This window comes from Podarcis vaucheri (assembly GCF_965113315.1).
Source record: "Podarcis vaucheri genome assembly, chromosome: 6".
Lineage (NCBI taxonomy): Eukaryota > Metazoa > Chordata > Lepidosauria > Squamata > Lacertidae > Podarcis > Podarcis vaucheri.
In genome coordinates, this window is record NC_138764.1 from 23419571 (window position 1) to 23440856 (window position 21286).

Below are 21286 nucleotides of genomic sequence, written 5' to 3' on the forward strand. Positions count from 1 at the left end.
TGGAAAATTCTGCCGTTAAAAAGCCGGTCAAATCCTCTTTCTCAATCTCTGGGATAGAGCGTAATCTCAGGTTATTTTCCCTGTTTCGCAGTTCCACCAAAGACAGGTAGGCCTGCTGGTCTGTAATATGTTTGTGGAGCGGTCTTACCTCTCCTTTCAGTTCCTCCACTCCTTTGGCTGCAGCCTCTGCTTTTCCAATCGCAGCCTCCGCCAATTTTCGATTTTCAGATGTTGCGTCGTTTAAGTTTCCAATATCTTGTGAATGCTTGGCCACCTGTTCCGAAAGTTTGGTAATTGAAGATGTGGCTAAGTCAATTTTTGCAGTTTGATCATCCACTTTTTTGTTCAAAATTGCGAATTGTTGTAACATTTCCTCTAAAAGAGTGTTAGATCCTCCAGATGCCATATCCTCACCTATTGGTTGTTCAGCTTCTTCAGCTGGTGTTGTTGGCGAGGGTGCAGTCTGTAAAACAGCAGGGACTGAAGATCTACGTCCCTGAGAAAACAGGGTTGTTTGTGTCAGTTTGCCTTTCCCTGCCTTCGACGCAGCTCTTGTTTTTACCCTGTCGCTCATTCCACACCTGTCTTTGGATTCAAGGTCAGACTGTCAAAAGTTTCATGAGAAAGGCAGGCGCAAGCGTAAACAATCTAACCACAGAAAGACAAAGCAAAGTTGGTTCTCAGGAAATTGTAAGTCCCAAGTTCCACTAGAGGGAGTAATGTTGCAATTCAGGGAAGAAGAAACAAAATTTCAGACGCCATTAAAGTTCCTTAAGTTAAGTAAATTAACGATGATCCTTGGAAAAGACCTTTTCCCTCTAGCAGAGCTCTCACAGTGTTGCCATAAGTTTCTTAAAAGGTGCAAAGTACAGTTGTTTAATTGTATCCAACAGTAATGCCTCTAAGTGTCCATTTCAAATTTATAAGTGTATCCGCAAAGTAGCCTTTTGTCCCACTGCAAGTCCGGGACTGGGGGTTTTAAAGTCTTTAGAATTTAGAAAAGTCCAGCAGAGGAGAAAGTCCCCAAATAAGGTACAGAAAATAGCAAGGAAATAAAAGTAACTTGCCTGCTTCAGTTTCCGACTTTTCCGAACGTATGATGTCTCACTTTAAAATCTCTCCGCACTGCTTCCAGCTTGTCAAATCTTTGCTTTTGATCACTAGCATCCTCGGGAGACGGACTTCCTTTTTCTCGCCTCCCGCTTTCAGCCAAATTCATAAATTTGTAATCCAATTTTGAGTAAATCTTACTCACGAGTAGTTGGTTTGTAATCCAATGTAAAAGGAAGAAAGGTCGGCGCTCATCCGCAACAGCCGCGCGGCTTCACTCCCGCAGAAAGAGCGATGAATCCACAGCACCGCTTCCCCTCCGCGCTTCCGGAGCCCCTTACGGGGTCCCTTCTTCGTTTTGGGGGTCGCTCTAGGTGCCCGCCGGATCCCACGGCCACGAGCTCACTCTGCTCGTGGTTTTTCTTAGTGGGTCGTCGCTTTGCCGCAGCGAACGACCCTTTTCTGCGGAGCCCCTCTTCGCAGCGCAAAGAGGACCGCCATTGCTTGCTTCGCGCCGCCTCCGGAAGTCCCGTTTGGCCCCATTTTTGAGTGAATTGCCGAAAGTCAGATTTTCTATGAAATTGTGAGTCCGGGGCTTAGGGATTTTTTCAAAAAAAACATTTTTCTGCCGGTTAAGTTGTCGAGGGCTGAATCCTTTTCCTGTGATAAAAAGCCTTCTGTTTCGACCGCCAAAACTCTCAGGGGAGCATTTGCAACCATTTGGCAACATTTTTGAGTGAATTGTGAAAGTCAGATTTTCTATGAAATTGTGACCCCGGGGCTTAGGGATTTTTTGAAAAAAATCAATTTCTACCGGTGAAGTTGTCGAGGGCTGATTTCTTTTTCTGTAATAAAAAGCCATCTCTTTCGACCGCCAAAACTCTCAGGGGAGCATTTGCAACCGTTTGGCACCATTTCTGAGTGAATTGCCGAAAGTCAGATTTTCTATGAAATTGTGACCCCGGGGCTTAGGGATTTTTTCAAAAAAATCAATTTCTGCCGGTTAGGTTTTTGAGGGCTGATTGCTTTTCCTGTAATCAAAAGACCTGTTTCCAAGGAAAAACCTCTCAGGGGAGCATTTGCAACCGTTTGGCACCATTTTTGAGTGAATTGCCGAAAGTCAGATTTTCTATGAAATTGTGACCCCGGGGCTTAGGGATTTTTTCAAAAAAATCATTTTCTGCCGGTGAAGTTTTTGAGGGCTGATTTCTTTTCCTGTGATAAAAAGCCTTCTGTTTCGACCGCCAAAACTCTCAGGGGAGCATTTGCAACCATTTGGCACCATTTTTGAGTGAATTGCCGAAAGTCAGATTTTCTATGAAATTGTGACCACGGGGCTTAGGGATTTTTTCAAAAAAATCATTTTCTGCCTGTGAAGTTGTCGAGGGCTGATTTCTTTTCCTGTGATAAAAAGCCTTCTGTTTCGACCGCCAAAACTCTCAGGGGAGCATTTGCAACCGTTTGGCACCATTTCTGAGTGAATTGACGAAAGTCAGATTTTCTATGAAATTGTGACCCCGGGGCTTAGGGATTTTTTCAAAAAAACATTTTTCTGCCGGTTAAGTTGTAAAGGGCTGATTTCTTTTCCTGTAATAAAAAGCCTTCTGTTTCGACCGCCAAAATTCTCAGGGGAGCATTTGCAACTGTTTGGCATCATTTCTGAGTGAATTGCCGAAAGTCAGGTTTTTGATGATATTGTGACCCCGGGGCTTAGGGATTTTTTCAAAAAAACATTTTTCTGCCGGTTAAGATGTCGAGGGCTGATTTCTTTTTCTGTAATAAAAAGCCATCTCTTTCGACCGCCAAAACTCTCAGGGGAGCATTTGCAACCGTTTGGCAGCATTTCTGAGTGAATTGCCGAAAATCAGATTTTCTATGAAATTGTGACCCTGGGGCTTAGGGATTTTTTCAAAAAAACATTTTTCTGCCAGTTAAGGTGTTGAGGGCTGATTCCTTTTCCTGTGATAAAAAGACTTCTGTTTCCAAGGAAAAACCTCTCAGGGGAGCATTTGCAACCGTTTGGCACCATTTTTGAGTGAATTGCCGAAAGTCAGATTTTCTATGAAATTGTGACCCCGGGGCTTAGGGATTTTTTCCAAAAAATATTTTTCTGCCAGTTAAGTTGTTGAGGGCTGATTCCTTTTCCTGTGATAAAAAGACGTCTGCTTCCACCAAAAAAACCTTTCAGGAGAGCATTTGCAACCGTTTGGCATTATTTTTGAGTGAATTGCCGAAAGTCAGATTTTTGATGAAATTGTGACCCCGGCGGGGCTTAGGGATTTTTTCAAAAAAACATTTTTCTGCCGGTTAAGTTGTTGAGGGCTGATTCCTTTTCCTGTGATAAATAGACTTCTGCTTCCACTTAAAAACCTTTCAGGAGAGCATTTGCAACCGTTTGGCACCATTTTTGAGTGAATTGCTGAAAGTCAGATTTTTGATGAAATTGTGACCCCAGAGCTTAGGGATTTTTTCAAAAAAATATTTTTCTGCCGGTTAAGTTTTGGAGGGCTGATTCCTTTTCCTGTGATAAAAAGCCTTCTGTATCGACCGCCAAAACTCTCAGGGGAGCATTTGCAACCGTTTGGCACCATTTCTGAGTGAATTGCCAAAAGTCAGATTTTCGATGAAATTGTGACCCCGGGGCTTAGGGATTTTTTCAAAAAAACATTTTTCTGCCGGTTAAGTTGTCGAGGGCTGATTTCTTTTTCTGTAATAAAAAGCCATCTCTTTCGACCGCCAAAACTCTCAGGGGAGAATTTGCAACCGTTTGGCACCATTTTTGAGTGAATTGCCAAAAGTCAGATTTTCTATGAAATTGTGACCCCGGGGCTTAGGGATTTTTTCAAAAAAATCAATTTCTGCCGGTTAAGTTTTTGGGGGCTGATTGCTTTTCCTGTAATCAAAAGACCTGTTTCCAAGGAAAAACCTCTCAGGGGAGCATTTGCAACCGTTTGGCACCATTTTTGAGTGAATTGCTGAAAGTCAGATTTTCTATGAAATTGTGACCCCGGGGCTTAGGGATTTTTTCAAAAAAATCATTTTCTGCCGGTGAAGTTTTTGAGGGCTGATTTCTTTTCCTGCGATTAAAAGCCTTCTGTTTCGACCGCCAAAACTCTCAGGGGAGCATTTGCAACCATTTGGCACCATTTTTGAGTGAATTGCCGAAAGTCAGATTTTCTATGAAATTGTGACCCCGGGGCTTAGGGATTTTTTCAAAAAAATCATTTTCGGCCTGTGAAGTTGTCGAGGGCTGATTTCTTTTCCTGTGATAAAAGCCTTCTGTTTCGTCCGCCAAAACTCTCAGGGGAGCATTTGCAACCGTTTGGCACCATTTCTGAGTGAATTGACGAAAGTCTGATTTTCTATGAAATTGTGACCCCGGGGCTTAGGGATTTTTGCAAAAAAATATTTTTCTGCCGGTTAAGTTTTGGAGGGCTCATTCCTTTTCCTGTGATAAAAAGCCTTCTGTTTCGACCGCCAAAACTCTCAGGGGAGCATTTGCAACTGTTTGGCATCATTTCTGAGTGAATTGCCGAAAGTCAGGTTTTTGATGATATTGTGACCCCTGGGCTTAGGGATTTTTTCAAAAAAACATTTTTCTGCCGGTTAAGGTGTTGAGGGCTGATTCCTTTTCCTTTAATAAAAAGACTTCTGTTTCCAAGGAAAAAACCTCTCAGGGGAGCATTTGCAACCGTTTGGCACCATTTTTGAGTGAATTGCCGAAAGTCAGATTTTCTATGAAATGGTGACCCCGGGGCTTAGGGATTTTTTCCAAAAAATATTTTTCTGCCGGTTAAGTTGTTGAGGGCTGATTCCTTTTCCTGTGATAAAAAGACTTCTGCTTCCACTGAAAAACCTTTCAGGAGAGCATTTGCAACCGTTTGACACCATTTTTGAGTGAATTGCCGAAAGTCAGTTTTTTGATGAAATTGCGACCCCGGAGCTTAGGGATTTTTTCAAAAAAACATTTTTCTGCCGGTTAAGTTTTGGAGGGCTGATTTTTTTTCCTGTGATAAAAAGCCTTCTGTTTCGACCGCCAAAACTCTAAGGGGAGCATTTGCAACCGTTTGGCACCATTTCTGAGTGAATTGCCAAAAGTCAGATTTTCTATGAAATTGTGACCCCGGAGTTTAGGGATTTTTTCAAAAAAATCATTTTCTGCCGGTGAAGTTGTCGAGGGCTGATTTCTTTTCCTGTGATAAAAAGCCTTCTGTTTCGACCGCCAAAAGTCTCAGGGGAGCATTTTCAACCGTTTGGCACCATTTCTGAGTGAATTGCCGAAAGTCAGATTTTCTATGAAATTGTGACCCCGGGGATTAGGGATTTTTTCAAAAAAACATTTTTCTGCCGGTTAAGTTGTCGAGGGCTGATTTCTTTTTCTGTAATAAAAAGCCATCTCTTTCGACCGCCAAAACTCTCAGGGGAGCATTTGCAACCATTAGGCACCATTTTTGAGTGAATTGCCGAAAGTCAGATTTTCTATGAAATTGTGACCCCGGGGCTTTGGGATTTTTTCAAAAAAATCATTTTCTGCCAGTGAAGTTGTCGAGGGCTGATTTCTTTTCCTGTGGTAAAAAGCCTTCTGTTTCGACCGCCAAAACTCTCAGGGGAGCATTTGCAACCGTTTGGCACCATTTCTGAGTGAATTGCCGAAAGTCAGATTTTTGATGAAATTGTGACCCCGGGGCTTAGGGATTTTTTCAAAAAAATATTTTTCTGCCGGTTAAGGTGTTGAGGGCTGATTCCTTTTCCTGCGATAAAAAGACTTCTGCTTCCACCGAAAAACCTTTCAGGAGAGCATTTGCAACCGTTTGGCACCATTTTTGAGTGAATTGCCGAAAGTCAGATTTTCTATGAAATTGTGACCCCGGGGCTTAGGGATTTTTTCAAAAAAACATTTTTCTGCCGGTTAAGTTGTCGAGGGCTGATTTCTTTTCCTGTAATAAAAAGCCTTCTCTTTTGACCGCCAAAACTCTCAGGGGAGCATTTGCAACCATTTAGCACCATTTCTGAGTGAATTGCCGAAAGTCAGATTTTTCATGAAATTGTGACCACGGGGCTTAGGGATTTTTTCAAAAAAATATTTTTCTGCCGGTTAAGTTGTTGAGGGCTGATTTCTTTTCCTATGATAAAAAGCCTTCTGTTTCGACCGCCAAAACTCTCAGGAGAGCATTTGCAACCGTTTGGCACCATTTTTGAGTGAATTGCCGAAAGTCAGATTTTCGATGAAATAGTGACCCCGGGGCTTAGGGATTTTTTCAAAAAAATCATTTTCTGCCGGTGAAGTTGTCGAGGGCTGATTTCTTTTCCTGTGATAAAAAGCCTTCTGTTTCGACCGCCAAAACTCTCAGGGGAGCATTTGCAAGTGTTTGGCATCATTTCTGAGTGAATTGCCGAAAGTCAGGTTTTTGATGATATTCTGGCCCCGGGGCTTAGGGATTTTTTCAAAAAAACATTTTTCTGCTGGTTAAGTTGTCGAGGGCTGATTTCTTTTTCTGTAATAAAAAGCCATCTCTTTCGACCGCCAAAACTCTCAGGGGAGCATTTGCAACCATTAGGCACCATTTTTGAGTGAATTGCCGAAAGTCAGATTTTCTATGAAATTGTGACCCCGGAGTTTAGGGATTTTTTCAAAAAAATCATTTTCTGCCGGTGAAGTTGTCGAGGGCTGATTTCTTTTCCTGTGATAAAAAGCCTTCTGTTTCGACCGCCAAAAGTCTCAGGGGAGCATTTTCAACCGTTTGGCACCATTTCTGAGTGAATTGCCGAAAGTCAGATTTTCTATGAAATTGTGACCCCGGGGCTTACGGATTTTTTCAAAAAAAATCATTTTCTGCCAGTGAAGTTGTCGAGGGCTGATTTCTTTTCCTGTTGTAAAAAGACTTCTGTTTCCAAGGAAAAACCTCTCAGGGGAAAATTTGCAACCGTTTGGCACCATTTTTGAGTGAATTGCCGAAAGTCAGATTTTCTATGAAATTGTGACCCCGGGGCTTAGGGATTTTTTCAAAAAAACATTTTTCTGCCGGTTAAGTTGTCGAGGGCTGATTCCTTTTCCTGTGATAAAAAGCCTTCTGTTTCGACCGCCAAAACTCTCAGGGGAGCATTTGCAACTGTTTGGCACCATTTCTGAGTGAATTGCCGAAAGTCAGGTTTTTGATGATATTGTGACCCCGGGGCTTAGGGATTTTTTCAAAAAAATATTTTTCTGCCGGTTAAGGTGTTGAGGGCTGATTCCTTTTCCTGTGATAAAAAGACTTCTCTTTCCAAGGAAAAACTTCTCAGGGGAGCATTTGCAACTGTTTGGCACAATTTTTGAGTGAATTGCCGAAAGTCTGATTTTCTATGAAATTGTTACCCCGGGGCTTAGGGATTTTTTCCAAAAAATATTTTTCTGCCGGTTAAGTTGTTGAGGGCTGATTCCTTTTCCTGCGATAAAAAGACTTCTGCTTCCACCGAAAAACCTTTCAGGAGAGCATTTGCAACCGTTTGGCACCATTTTTGATTGAATTGCCGAAAGTCAGATTTTCGATGGAATTCTGACCCCGGGGCTTAGGGATTTTTTCAAAAAAATCATTTTCTGCCGGTGAAGTTGTCGACGGCTGATTTCTTTTCCTGTGATAAAAAGCCTTCTGTTTCGACCGCCAAAACTCTCAGGGGAGCATTTGCAACCGTTTGGCACCATTTCTGAGTGAATCTCTGAAAGTCAGATTTTCTATGAAATTGTGAGTCCTGGGCTTAGGGATTTTTTCCCAAAAATATTTTTCTGCCGGTTAAGTTGTTGAGGGCTGATTCCTTTTCCTGTGATAAAAAGCCATCTCTTTCGACCGCCAAAACTCTCAGGGGAGCATTTGCAACCGTTTGGCACCATTTCTGAGTGAATTGCCGAAAGTCAGATTTTTGATGAAATTGTGACCACGGGGCTTAGGGATTTTTTCAAAAAAACATTTTTCTGCCGGTTAAGTTGTCGAGGGCTGATTTCTTTTTCTGTAATAAAAAGCCATCTCTTTCGACCGCCAAAACTCTCAGGGGAGCATTTGCAACTGTTTGGCACCATTTTTGAGTGAATTGCCGAAAGTCTGATTTTCTATGAAATTGTTACCCCGGGGCTTAGGGATTTTTTCCAAAAAATATTTTTCTGCTGGTTAAGTTGTTGAGGGCTGATTCCTTTTCCTGCGATAAAAAGACTTCTGCTTCCACCGAAAAACCTTTCAGGAGAGCATTTGCAACCGTTTGGCACCATTTTTGATTGAATTGCCGAAAGTCAGATTTTCTATGAAATTGTGACCCTGGGGCTTAGGGATTTTTTCAAAAAAACATTTTTCTGCCGGTTAAGTTGTCGAGGGCTGATTTCTTTTCCTGTGATAAAAAGCCTTCTGTTTCGACCGCAAAAACTCTCAGGGGAGCATTTTCAACCGTTTGGCACCATTTCTGAGTGAATTGCCGAAAGTCAGATTTTCTATGAAATTGTGACCACGGGGCTTAGGCATTTTTTCAAAAAAAAAAACATTTTCTGCCGGTTAAGTGGTTGAGGGCTGATTTCTTTTCCTGTGATAAAAAGCCTTCTGTTTCGACCGCCAAAACTCTCAGGGGAGCATTTTAAACTGTTTGGCACCATTTCTGAGTGAATTGCCGAAAGTCAGATTTTCTATGAAATTGTGACCCCGGGGCTTAGGGATTTTTGCAAAAAAAAAATTTTTCTGCCGGTTAAGTTTTGGAGGGCTGATTCCTTTTCCTGTGATAAAAAGCCTTCTGTTTCGACCGCCAAAACTCTCAGGGGAGCATTTGCAACTGTTTGGCATCATTTCTGAGTGAATTGCCGAAAGTCAGGTTTTTGATGATATTGTGACCCCGGGGCTTAGGGATTTTTTCAAAAAAATATTTTTCTGCCGGTTAAGTTGTTGAGGGCTGATTTCTTTTCCTGTAATAAAAAGACTTCTGTTTCCAAGGAAAAACCTTTCAGGGGAGCATTTGCAACCGTTTGGCACCATTTTTGATTGAATTGCCGAAAGTCAGATTTTTGATGAAATTGTGACCCCGGGGCTTTGGGATTTTTTCAAAAAAACATTTTTCTGCCGGTTAAGTTGTCGAGGGCTGATTTCTTTTCCTGTGATAAAAAGCCTTCTGTTTCGACCGCCAAAACTCTCAGGGGAGCATTTGCAACCGTTTGGCACCATTTCTGAGTGAATTGACGAAAGTCTGATTTTCTATGAAATTGTGACCCCGGGGCTTAGGGATTTTTTCAAAAAAACATTTTTCTGCCGGTTAAGTTGTCGAGGGCTGATTTCTTTTTCTGTAATAAAAAGCCATCTCTTTCGACCGCCAAAACTCTCAGGGGAGCATTTGCAACCATTAGGCACCATTTTTGAGTGAATTGACGAATGTGAGATTTTCTATGAAATTGTGACCCTGGGGCTTAGGGATTTTTTCAAAAAAATCATTTTCTGCCGGTGAAGTTGTCGAGGGCTGATTTCTTTTCCTGTGATAAAAAGCCTTCTGTTTCGACCGCCAAAACTCTCAGGGGAGCATTTGCAACCGTTTGGCACCATTACTGAGTGAATCTCCGAAAGTCAGATTTTTCATGAAATTGTTACCACGGGGCTTAGGGATTTTTTCAAAAAAAATATTTTTCTGCCGGTTAAGTTGTCGAGGGCTGATTTCTTTTCCTGTGATAAAAAGCCTTCTGTTTCGACCGCAAAAACTCTCAGGGGAGCATTTTCAACCGTTTGGCACCATTTCTGAGTGAATTGCCGAAAGTCAGATTTTCTATGAAATTGTGACCCCGGGGCTTAGGCATTTTTTCAAAAAAAAAAACATTTTCTGCCGGTTAAGTGGTTGAGGGCTGATTTCTTTTCCTGTCATAAAAAGCCTTCTGTTTCGACCGCCAAAACTCTCAGGGGAGCATTTTAAACTGTTTGGCACCATTTCTGAGTGAATTGCCGAAAGTCAGATTTTCTATGAAATTGTGACCCCTGGGCTTAGGGATTTTTGCAAAAAAATATTTTTCTGCCGGTTAAGTTGTTGAGGGCTGATTCCTTTTCCTGTGATAAAAAGACTTCTGTTTCCAAGGAAAAACCTTTCAGGGGAGCATTTGCAACCATTAGGCACCATTTTTGATTGAATTGCCGAAAGTCAGATTTTTGATGAAATTGTGACCCCGGGGCTTTGGGATTTTTTCAAAAAAACATTTTTCTGCCGGTTAAGTTGTCGAGAGCTGATTTCTTTTCCTGTGATAAAAAGCCTTCTGTTTCGACTGCCAAAACTCTCAGGGGAGCATTTGCAACCGTTTGGCAGCATTTCTGAGTGAATTGACGAAAGTCAGATTTTCTATGAAATTGTGACCCCGGGGCTTAGGGATTTTTGCAAAAAAATATTTTTCTGCCGGTTAAGTTTTGGAGGGCTGATTCCTTTTCCTGTGATAAAAAGCCTTCTGTTTCGACCGCCAAATCTCTCAGGGGAGCATTTGCAACTGTTTGGCATCATTTCTGAGTGAATTGCCGAAAGTCAGGTTTTTGATGATATTGTGACCCCGGGGCTTAGGGATTTTTTCAAAAAAATATTTTTCTGCCGGTTAAGTTGTCGAGGGCTGATTCCTTTTCCTGTGATAAAAAGACTTCTGTTTCCAAGGAAAAGCTTCTCAGGGGAGCATTTGCAACCGTTTGGCACCATTTCTGAGTGAATTGCCGAAAGTCAGATTTTTGATGAAATTGTGACCCCGGGGCTTAGGGATTTTTTCAAAAAAACATTTTTCTGCCGGTTAAGGTGTTGAGGGCTGATTCCTTTTCCTGTAATAAAAAGACTTCTGTTTCCAAGGAAAAACTCTCAGGGGAGCATTTGCAACCGTTTGGCACCATTTTTGAGTGAATTGCCGAAAGTCAGATTTTCTATGAAATTGTGACCCCGGGGCTTAGGGATTTTTTCAAAAAAATCATTTTCTGCCGGTGAAGTTGTCGAGGGCTGATTCCTTTTCCTGTGGTAAAAGGCCTTCTGTTTCGACCGCCAAAACTCTCAGGGGAGCATTTGCAATCGTTTGGCACCATTTTTGATTGAATTGCCGAAAGTCAGATTTTTGATGAAATTGTGACCCCGGGGCTTAGGGATTTTTTTCAAAAAAACATTTTTCTGCCGGTTAAGGTGTTGAGGGCTGATTCCTTTTCCTGTAATAAAAAGACTTCTGTTTCCAAGGAAAAACCTCTCAGGGGAGCATTTGCAACCGTTTGGCACCATTTCTGAGTGAATTGCCGAAAGTCAGATTTTCTATGAAATTGTGACCCCGGGGCTTTGGGATTTTTTCAAAAAAACATTTTTCTGCCGGTTAAGTTGTCGAGGGCTGATTTCTTTTTCTGTAATAAAAAGCCATCTCTTTCGACCGCCAAAACTCTCAGGGGAGCATTTGCAACCATTAGGCACCATTTTTGAGTGAATTGCCGAAAGTCAGATTTTCTATGAAATTGTGACCCAGGGGCTTAGGGATTTTTTCAAAAAAAATATTTTTCTGCCGGTTAAGTTGTCGAGGGCTGATTTCTTTTCCTGTGATAAAAAGGCTTCTGTTTCGACCGCAAAAACTCTCAGGGGAACATTTTCAACCGTTTGGCACCATTTCTGAGTGAATTGCCGAAAGTCAGATTTTCTATGAAATTGTGACCCCGGGGCTTAGGCATTTTTTCAAAAAAAAAAAAAATATTTTTCTGCCGGTTAAGTTTTGGAGGGCTGATTCCTTTTCCTGTGATAAAAAGCCTTCTGTTTCGACCGCCAAAACTCTCAGGGGAGCATTTTAAACTGTTTGGCACCATTTCTGAGTGAATTGCCGAAAGTCAGATTTTCTATGAAATTGTGACCCCGGGGCTTAGGGATTTTTTCAAAAAAATCATTTTCTGCCGGTGAAGTTGTCGAGGGCTGATTCCTTTTCCTGTGATAAAAAGCCTTCTGTTTCGACCGCCAAAACTCTCAGGGGAGCATTTGCAATCGTTTGGCACCATTTCTGAGTGAATTGCCGAAAGTCAGATTTTTGATGAAATTGTGACCCCGGGGCTTAGGGATTTTTTCAAAAAAATCATTTTCTGCCGGTTAAGTTGTCGAGGGCTGATTTCTTTTCCTGCGATAAAAAGCCTTCTGTTTCGACCGCCAAAACTCTCAGGGGAGCATTTTCAACCGTTTGGCACCATTTCTGAGTGAATTGCCGAAAGTCAGATTTTCTATGAAATTGTGACCCCGGGGCTTAGCGATTTTTTCCAAAAAATATTTTTCTGCCGGTTAAGTGGTTGAGGGCTGATTCCTTTTCCTGTGATAAAAAGACTTCTGCTTCCACCGAAAAACCTTTCAGGAGAGCATTTGCAACCGTTTGGCACTATTTTTGAGTGAATTGCCGAAAGTCAGATTTTTGATGAAATTGTGACCCCGGGGCTTAGGGATTTTTTCAAAAAAACATTTTTCTGCTGGTTAAGGTGTTGAGGGCTGATTCCTTTTCCTGTAATAAAAAGACTTCTGTTTCCAAGGAAAAACCTCTCAGGGGAGCATTTGCAACCGTTTGGCACCATTTTTGAGTGAATTGCCGAAAGTCAGATTTTCTTTGAAATGGTGACCCCGGGGCTTAGGGATTTTTTTCAAAAAATATTTTTCTGCCGGTTAAGTTGTTGAGGGCTGATTTTTTTTCCTGTGATAAAAAGACTTCTGCTTCCACTGAAAAACCTTTCAGGAGAGCATTTGCCACCGTTTGGCACCATTTTTTTAGTGAATTGCCGAAAGTCAGATTTTTGATGAAATTGTGACCCCGGAGCTTAGGGATTTTTTCAAAAAAATATTTTTCTGCCGGTTAAGTTTTGGAGGGCTGATTCCTTTTCCTGTGATAAAAAGCCTTCTGCTTCGACCGCCAAAACTCTCAGGGGAGCATTTGCAACCGTTTGGCACCATTTCTGAGTGAAATGCCGAAAGTCAGATTTTCTATGAAATTGTGACCCCGGGGCTTAGGGATTTTTTCAAAAAAAATATTTTTCTGCCGGTTAAGTTGTCGAGGGCTGATTTCTTTTCCTGTGATAAAAAGCCTTCTGTTTCGACCGCAAAAACTCTCAGGGGAGCATTTTCAACCGTTTGGCACCATTTCTGAGTGAATTGCCGAAAGTCAGATTTTCTATGAAATTGTGACCCCGGGGCTTAGGCATTTTTTCAAAAAAAAAAAAACATTTTCTGCCGGTTAAGTGGTTGAGGGCTGATTTCTTTTCCTGTGATAAAAAGCCTTCTGTTTCGACCGCCAAAACTCTCAGGGGAGCATTTTAAACTGTTTGGCACCATTTCTGAGTGAATTGCCGAAAGTCAGATTTTCTATGAAATTGTGACCCCGGGGCTTAGGGATTTTTGCAAAAAAATATTTTTCTGCCGGTTAAGTTTTGGAGGGCTGATTCCTTTTCCTGTGATAAAAAGCCTTCTGTTTCGACCGCCAAAACTCTCAGGGGAGCATTTGCAACTGTTTGGCATCATTTCTGAGTGAATTGCCGAAAGTCAGGTTTTTGATGCTATTGTGACCCCGGGGCTTAGGGATTTTTTCAAAAAAATATCTTTCTGCCGGTTAAGTTGTTGAGGGCTGATTCCTTTTCCTGTGATAAAAAGACTTCTGTTTCCAAGGAAAAACCTTTCAGGGGAGCATTTGCAACCGTTTGGAACCATTTTTGATTGAATTGCCGAAAGTCAGATTTTTGATGAAATTGTGACCCCGGGGCTTAGGGATTTTTTCAAAAAAACATTTTTCTGCCTGTTAAGTTGTCGAGGGCTGATTTCTTTTCCTGTGATAAAAAGCCTTCTGTTTCGACCGCCAAAACTCTCAGGGGAGCATTTGCAACCGTTTGGCACCATTTCTGAGTGAATTGACGAAAGTCTGATTTTCTATGAAATTGTGACCCCGGGGCTTAGGGATTTTTGCAAAAAAATATTTTTCTGCCGGTTAAGTTTTGGAGGGCTGATTCCTTTTCCTGTGATAAAAAGCCTTCTGTTTCGACCGCCAAATCTCTCAGGGGAGCATTTGCAACTGTTTGGCATCATTTCTGAATGAATTGCCGAAAGTCAGGTTTTTGATGATATTGTGACCCCGGGGCTTAGGGATTTTTTCAAAAAAATATTTTTCTGCCGGTTAAGTTGTCGAGGGCTGATTCCTTTTCCTGTGATAAAAAGACTTCTGTTTCCAAGGAAAAGCTTCTCAGGGGAGCATTTGCAACCGTTTGGCACCATTTTTGAGTGAATTGCCGAAAGTCAGATTTTCTATGAAATTGTGACCCCGGGGCTTTGGGATTTTTTCGAAAAAACATTTTTCTGCCGGATAAGTTGTCGAGGGCTGATTTCTTTTTCTGTAATAAAAAGCCATCTCTTTCGACCGCCAAAACTCTCAGGGGAGCATTTTCAACCGTTTGGCACCATTTCTGAGTGAATTGCCGAAAGTCAGATTTTCTATGAAATTGTGACCCCGGGGCTTAGGGATTTTTTCCAAAAAATATTTTTCTGCCGGTTAAGTTGTTGAGGGCTGATTCCTTTTCCTGTGATAAAAAGACTTCTGCTTCCACCGAAAAACCTTTCAGGAGAGCATTTGCAACCGTTTTGCACTATTTTTGAGTGAATTGCCGAAAGTCAGATTTTTGATGAAATTGTGACCCCGGGGCTTAGGGATTTTTTCAAAAAAACATTTTTCTGCCGGTTAAGGTGTTGAGGGCTGATTCCTTTTCCTGTAATAAAAAGACTTCTGTTTCCAAGGAAAAACCTCTCAGGGGAGCATTTGCAACCGTTTGGCACCATTTTTGAGTGAATTGCCGAAAGTCAGATTTTCTATGAAATGGTGACCCCGGGGCTTAGGGATTTTTTCCAAAAAATATTTTTCTGCCGGTTAAGTTGTTGAGGGCTGATTTTTTCCCCTGTGATAAAAAGACTTCCGCTTCCACTGAAAAACCTTTCAGGAGAGCATTTGCCACCGTTTGGCACCATTTTTTTAGTGAATTGCCGAAAGTCAGATTTTTGATGAAATTGTGACCCCGGAGCTTAGGGATTATTTCAAAAAAATATTTTTCTGCCGGTTAAGTTTTGGAGGGCTGATTCCTTTTCCTGTGATAAAAAGCCTTCTGTTTCGACCGCCAAAACTCTCAGGGGAGCATTTGCAACCGTTTGGCACCATTTCTGAGTGAATTGCCGAAAGTCAGATTTTCTATGAAATTGTGACCCCGGGGCTTAGGGATTTTTTCAAAAAAATCATTTTCTGCCGGTGAAGTTGTCGAGAGCTGATTTCTTTTCCTGTGGTAAAAGGCCTTCTGTTTCGACCGCCAAAACTCTCAGGGGAGCATTTGCAACCGTTTGGCACCATTTCTGAGTGAATTGCCGAAAGTCAGATTTTCTATGAAATTGTGACCCCGGGGCTTAGGGATTTTTTCAAAAAAACATTTTTCTGCCGGTTAAGTTGTCGAGGGCTGATTTCTTTTTCTGTAATAAAAAGCCATCTCTTTCGACCGCCAAAACTCTCAGGGGAGCATTTGCAATCATGAGGCACCATTTCTGAGTGAATTGCCGAAAGTCAGATTTTCTATGAAATTGTGACCCCGGGGCTTAGGGATTTTTTCAAAAAAATCATTTTCTGCCGGTGAAGTTGTCGAGGGCTGATTTCTTTTCCTGTGGTAAAAGGCCTTCTGTTTTGACCGCCAAAACTCTCAGGGGAGCATTTGCAACCGTTTGGCACCATTTCTGAGTGAATTGCCGAAAGTCAGATTTTTGATGAAATTGTGACCCTGGGGCTTAGGGATTTTTTCAAAAAAATATTTTTCTCCCGGCTAAGTTGTTGAGGGCTGATTTCTTTTTCTGTAATAAAAAGCTATCTCTTTCGACCGCCAAAACTCTCAGGGGAGCATTTGCAACCATTTGGCACCATTTTTGAGTGAATTGCCGAAAGTCAGATTTTCTATGAAATTGTGACCCCGGGGCTTAGGGATTTTTTCAAAAAAATCATTTTCTGCCGGTGAAGTTGTCGAGGGCTGATTCCTTTTCCTGTGATAAAAAGCCTTCTGTTTCGACCGCCAAAACTCTCAGGGGAGCATTTGCAATCATTAGGCACCATTTCTGAGTGAATTGCCGAAAGTCAGATTTTCTATGAAATTGTGACCCCGGGGCTTAGGGATTTTTTCAAAAAAATATTTTTCTGCCGGTTAAGGTGTTGAGGGCTGATTCCATTTCCTGTGATAAAAAGACTTCTGCTTCCACCGAAAAACCTTTCAGGAGAGCATTTGCAACCGTTTGGCACTATTTTTGAGTGAATTGCCGAAAGTCAGATTTTTGATGAAATTGTGACCCCGGGGCTTAGGGATTTTTTCAAAAAAATATTTTTCTGCCGGTTAAGTTGTTGAGGGCTGATTTTTTTTCCTGTGATAAAAAGACTTCTGCTTCCACTGAAAAACTTTTCAGGAGAGCATTTGCCACCGTTTGGCACCATTTTTTTTATTGAATTGCCGAAAGTCAGATTTTTGATGAAATTGTGACCCCGGGGCTTAGGGATTTTTTCAAAAAAACATTTTTCTGCCGGTTAAGGTGTTGAGGGCTGATTCCTTTTCCTGTAATAAAAAGACTTCTGTTTCCAAGGAAAAACCTCTCAGGGGAGCATTTGCAACCGTTTGGCACCATTTTTGAGTGAATTGCCGAAAGTCAGATTTTCTATGAAATTGTGACCCCGGGGCTTAGGGATTTTTTTCCAAAAAATATTTTTCTGCCGGTTAAGTTGTTGAGGGCTGATTCCTTTTCCTGTGATAAAAAGACTTCTGCTTCCACTGAAAAACCTTTCAGGAGAGCATTTGCCACCGTTTGGCACCATTTTTTTAGTGAATTGCCGAAAGTCAGATTTTCGATGAAATTGTGACCCCGGGGCTTAGGGATTTTTTCAAAAAAATATTTTTCTGCCGGTTAAGTTGTTGAGGGCTGATTCCTTTTCCTGTGATAAAAAGACTTCTGCTTCCACTGAAAAACTTTTCAGGAGAGCATTTGCCACCGTTTGGCACCATTTTTTTTATTGAATTGCCGAAAGTCAGATTTTTGATGAAATTGTGACCCCGGGGCTTAGGGATTTTTTCAAAAAAACATTTTTCTGCCGGTTAAGGTGTTGAGGGCTGATTCCTTTTCCTGTAATAAAAAGACTTCTGTTTCCAAGGAAAAACCTCTCAGGGGAGCATTTGCAACCGTTTGGCACCATTTTTGAGTGAATTGCCGAAAGTCAGGTTTTTGATGATATTGTGACCCCGGGGCTTAGGGATTTTTTCAAAAAAATATTTTTCTGCCGGTTAAGTTGTTGAGGGCTGATTCCTTTTCCTGTGATAAAAAGACTTCTGTTTCCAAGGAAAAACCTTTCAGGGGAGCATTTGCAACCGTTTGGCACCATTTTTGATTGAATTGCCAAAAGTTAGATTTTTGATGAAATTGTGACCCCGGGGCTTTGGGATTTTTTCAAAAAAACATTTTTCTGCCGGTTAAGTTGTCGAGGGCTGATTTCTTTTCCTGTGATAAAAAGCCTTCTGTTTCGACCGCCAAAACTCTCAGGGGGGCATTTGCAACCGTTTGGCACCATTTCTGAGTGAATTGACGAAAGTCTGATTTTCTATGAAATTGTGACCCCGGGGCTTAGGGATTTTTGCAAAAAAATATTTTTCTGCCGGTTAAGTTTTGGAGGGCTGATTCCTTTTCCTGTGATAAAAAGCCTTCTGTTTCGACCGCCAAATCTCGCATGGGAGCATTTGCAACTGTTTGGCATCATTTCTGAGTGAATTGCCGAAAGTCAGGTTTTTGATGAAATTGTGACCCCGGGGCTTAGGGAATTTTTCAAAAAAACATTTTTCTGCCGGTTAAGGTGTTGAGGGCTGATTCCTTTTCCTGTAATAAAAAGACTTCTGTTTCCAAGGAAAAACCTCTCAGGGGAGCAATTGCAACCGTTTGGCACCATTTCTGAGTGAATTGCCGAAAGTCAGATTTTCTATGAAATTGTGACCCCGGGGCTTTGGGATTTTTTCAAAAAAACATTTTTCTGCCGGTTAAGTTGTCGAGGGCTGATTTCTTTTTCTGTAATAAAAAGCCATCTCTTTCGACCGCCAAAACTCTCAGGGGAGCATTTGCAACCATTAGGCACCATTTTTGAGTGAATTGCCGAAAGTCAGATTTTCTATGAAATTGTGACCCCGGGGCTTAGGGATTTTTTCAAAAAAATCATTTTCTGCCGGTGAAGTTGTCGAGGGCTGATTTCTTTTCCTGTGGTAAAAGGCCTTCTGTTTCGACCGCCAAAACTCTCAGGGGAGCATTTGCAACCGTTTGGCACCATTTCTGAGTGAATTGCCGAAAGTCAGATTTTTGATGAAATTGTGACCCTGGGGCTTAGGGATTTTTTCAAAAAAATATTTTTCTCCCGGCTAAGTTGTTGAGGGCTGATTTCTTTTTCTGTAATAAAAAGCCATCTCTTTCGACCGCCAAAACTCTCAGGGGAGCATTTGCAACCATTTGGCACCATTTTTGAGTGAATTGCCGAAAGTCAGATTTTCTATGAAATTGTGACCCCGGGGCTTAGGGATTTTTTCAAAGAAAATAATTTTCTGCCGGTGAAGTTGTCGAGGGCTGATTCCTTTTCCTGTGATAAAAAGCCTTCTGTTTCGACCGCCAAAACTCTCAGGGGAGCATTTGCAACCGTTTGGCACCATTTCTGAGTGAATTGCCGAAAGTCAGATTTTCTATGAAATTGTGACCCCGGGGCTTAGGGATTTTTTCAAAAAAACATTTTTCTGCCGGTTAAGTTGTCGAGGGCTGATTTCTTTTTCTGTAATAAAAAGCCATCTCTTTCGACCGCCAAAACTCTCAGGGGAGCATTTGCAACCATTAGGCACCATTTCTGAGTGAATTGACGAAAGTCTGATTTTCTATGAAATTGTGACCCCGGGGCTTAGGGATTTTTTCAAAAAAATATTTTTCTGCCGGTTAAGGTGTTGAGGGCTGATTCCATTTCCTGTGATAAAAAGACTTCTGCTTCCACCGAAAAACCTTTCAGGAGAGCATTTGCAACCGTTTGGCACTATTTTTGAGTGAATTGCCGAAAGTCAGATTTTTGATGAAATTGTGACCCCGGGGCTTAGGGATTTTTTCAAAAAAACATTTTTCTGCCTGTTAAGGTGTTGAGGGCTGATTCCTTTTCCTGTAATAAAAAGACTTCTGTTTCCAAGGAAAAACTCTCAGGGGAGCATTTGCAACCGTTTGGCACCATTTTTGAGTGAATTGCCGAAAGTCAGATTTTCTATGAAATTGTGACCCCGGGGCTTAGGGATTTTTTCCAAAAAATATTTTTCTGCCGGTTAAGTTGTTGAGGGCTGATTCCTTTTCCTGTGATAAAAAGACTTCTGCTTCCACCGAAAAACCTTTCAGGAGAGCATTTGCAACCGTTTTGCACTATTTTTGAGTGAATTGCCGAAAGTCAGATTTTTGATGAAATTGTGACCCCGGGGCTTAGGGATTTTTTCAAAAAAACATTTTTCTGCCGGTTAAGGTGTTGAGGGCTGATTCCTTTTCCTGTAATAAAAAGACTTCTGTTTCCAAGGAAAAACCTCTCAGGGGAGCATTTGCAACCGTTTGGCACCATTTTTGAGTGAATTGCCGAAAGTCAGATTTTCTTTGAAATGGTGACCCCGGGGCTTAGGGATTTTTTCCAAAAAATATTTTTCTGCCGGTTAAGTTGTTGAGGGCTGATTTTTTTTCCTGTGATAAAAAGACTTCCGCTTCCACTGAAAAACCTTTCAGGAGAGCATTTGCCACCGTTTGGCACCATTTTTTTAGTGAATTGCCGAAAGTCAGATTTTTGATGAAATTGTGACCCCGGAGCTTAGGGATTTTTTCAAAAAAATATTTTTCTGCCGGTTAAGTTTTGGAGGGCTGATTCCTTTTCCTGTGATAAAAAGCCTTCTGCTTCGACCGCCAAAACTCTCAGGGGAGCATTTGCAACCGTTTGGCACCATTTCTGAGTGAATTGCCGAAAGTCAGATTTTCTATGAAATTGTGACCACGGGGCTTAGGGATTTTTTCAAAAAAACATTTTTCTGCCGGTTAAGTTGTCGAGGGCTGATTTCTTTTTCTGTAATAAAAAGCCATCTCTTTCGACCGCCAAAATTCTCAGGGGAGCATTAGCAACCATTAGGCACCATTTTTGAGTGAATTGCCGAAAGTCAGATTTTCTATGAAATTGTGACCCCGGGGCTTAGGGATTTTTTCAAAAAAATCATTTTCTGCCAGTGAAGTTGTCGAGGGCTGATTTCTTTTCCTGTGGTAAAAGGCCTTCTGTTTCGACCGCCAAAACTCTCAGGGGAGCATTTGCAACCGTTTGGCACCATTTCTGAGTGAATTGCCGAAAGTCAGATTTTTGATGAAATTGTGACCCTGGGGCTTAGGGATTTTTTCAAAAAAACATTTTTCTGCCGGTTAAGTTGTCGAGGGCTGATTTCTTTTTCTGTAATAAAAAGCCATCTCTTTCGACCGCCAAAACTCTCAGGGGAGCATTTGCAACCATTAGGCACCATTTCTGAGTGAATTGACGAAAGTCTGATTTTCTATGAAATTGTGACCCCGGGGCTTAGGGATTTTTTCAAAAAAATATTTTTCTGCCGGTTAAGGTGTTGAGGGCTGATTCCATTTCCTGTGATAAAAAGACTTCTGCTTCCACCGAAAAACCTTTCAGGAGAGCATTTGCAACCGTTTGGCACTATTTTTGAGTGAATTGCCGAAAGTCAGATTTTTGATGAAATTGTGACCCCGGGGCTTAGGGATTTTTTCAAAAAAACATTTTTCTGCCTGTTAAGGTGTTGAGGGCTGATTCCTTTTCCTGTAATAAAAAGACTTCTGTTTCCAAGGAAAAACTCTCAGGGGAGCATTTGCAACCGTTTGGCACCATTTTTGAGTGAATTGCCGAAAGTCAGATTTTCTATGAAATTGTGACCCCGGGGCTTAGGGATTTTTTCCAAAAAATATTTTTCTGCCGGTTAAGTTGTTGAGGGCTGATTCCTTTTCCTGTGATAAAAAGACTTCTGCTTCCACCGAAAAACCTTTCAGGAGAGCATTTGCAACCGTTTTGCACTATTTTTGAGTGAATTGCCGAAAGTCAGATTTTTGATGAAATTGTGACCCCGGGGCTTAGGGATTTTTTCAAAAAAACATTTTTCTGCCGGTTAAGGTGTTGAGGGCTGATTCCTTTTCCTGTAATAAAAAGACT